Source organism: Hypanus sabinus, chromosome 25, assembly GCF_030144855.1.
Source record: "Hypanus sabinus isolate sHypSab1 chromosome 25, sHypSab1.hap1, whole genome shotgun sequence".
Taxonomy (NCBI): domain Eukaryota; kingdom Metazoa; phylum Chordata; class Chondrichthyes; order Myliobatiformes; family Dasyatidae; genus Hypanus; species Hypanus sabinus.
In genome coordinates, this window is record NC_082730.1 from 45,025,703 (window position 1) to 45,027,756 (window position 2,054).

The following is a 2,054-nucleotide window of genomic DNA, read 5'->3' on the forward strand; positions in this document are numbered from 1 at the left end:
AAATATTCACAGACGACCTAATTCGGGCTCAGGGTTTGTATGTAGCAGAGCAGCTACCTCGCTGCGATCTAATGAAAGTCATCTCTCGAGACAAACTTTTGTCGGCCAATAGATCCTACCTACCTACAATGGGGGCAGGCGCGTGCTCTGTCACACTCCTTGGTCAGTCGGTCTCTCTCTCCGGACTGCAACTGCCGCGGCCCTAACCTTGTCCTCTCACTGGTTTGTTGCAATGATTTTATATGTTCATACGAGAAAAATATGTGCTGTGTGTTTAAAATCCAAATGTTACTTAAAAAGTTATGATGCTATTGACTTATAAGTGAGGTATAATTGACTTATCACTATATTCATGTGAGGAAGATATGTGCTGTGTGTTTAATATTAAATTTGTTAGATAAACCCTTTTAGAAACGAAATTGAGCGTATTAGCCGTTTATAAGTAACTTATAGTTGACTTATCACCTATATTCCGCGCTCCTCCCCCCCCCCCCCCCCCCCCGGCCGGTCCACAAGAATATTGCCAATTTTAAACAAGTCCACGGTGCTAAAAAGGTTGGTGACCCCTGTTATATATAACTCATAATGAATTATTTAAACTAACAAGAATGCTTAATCAAACAATATTGCATAAATACTACTGAAATAGGGTTAACTATAAACTCCACCTCAACGTAGAATGGATCTCAACCATTTACACAGTATACTGTACAGGTACAGTAACAGCAAGGTAATTGTGAAATTGTCCCATTCTGGCCTAAAGATTTAATCGTTATGGAGGCTTTCTTACTCTTGTGGGACACAACTTTCCTGACAAGGGAGGTCACTCTGTTTGGCAGGGAGCACTTGTGCCTGTGAGAGTCTCTGTGGCAGTTACAGGAGTTGACACTGGGACTGAAGGAGGAGGTTCTGACAGCTATGGACACTTTTCTTCTCCTTTTCTCAGCTTTCCTCTCTGGATCTATCTTCATCCTTGTTTCTCTCCCAGTCCCGGCTTTATTCTCTCTCTTTATCTGCTCTTATTCTTTCTCACATTTCTTCTTTCTGTCACACCTTTCTGTTTCTCACTCATCTTCTTTCTATCTAATACTTCTCTCCTTTTCAACTACTTGTCTTTCTTTTCCTTGCCTTCTTGTTTTGTCTAGTTTCTTGCGTGTAACTCTGCGTTTGCAAATTTCTCAAGAAGTTAGGTCTCATTTGTCCTCTTCCATTTCCATAACACTTATATCATCCTCCTCTTTTCCTCTTTCTTCTTTGCTCACCTTGGACATGCATCTTGATCTTGGGCAGGTGCATTCAGTTCCCCTGGATCTATTAATCCTTCTTTTGCTCCCTTTATGATCTGAACTCTCCTCTTGATACCCTCATCCAAATCTTCTGTTTTTGAATCTCCATTTACTCCTTTCTTTTTGGCCTTCCATTCATCCAGCCTGGCTTTGGTCTTTGCATTGCCTTTTACAAATATCTTTTTGTTTCCTATTTTAAGTTTGTGCAATAACCTTAATGCACGCAAAGTAGATTCTGCTTTTTTATACTCACAAAAGTTAAATGCTTGCAACTTTTCCAAAGCTCTCTTCCAGCTTAAATCCAAGCCACATTTTGGAAGTAACTGAAAGAAACTGGTTTGCAAGCAACTATCAGAAGTTTTCTCAGATATGTTGCCTACAAAAACTGTTGTATATGTGCCACAGCTTTCATCACTTTCACAATTCCTCTGAGCAGCAAAGTCCCTCCTTGGTCCAATGTGCTTTCCAACCAGAGGCACAGAGGTTGGTACCAACACCTGTTTGCCCCCTACTTGGCAACAGTCCATGGTGTACAGCAATGGAGACAGTTGTGGCGTCATCCAGTACCTTTCTTAATTCACTTTCAGTTGATTGTATTGCAGGGGATGTGGCATGCAAATGGATCATGGATCTCCAATCAAATTGCTGTGGTCTCAGCCAATCATGCCCAAACAAAGCTGGCCCTCCTGTTTTTACTATAAACAAGCCTAATGCGATTGGTTATGAATGTTATTCCCACAGGAATTATATTTTCTCCAGTATAAGTTC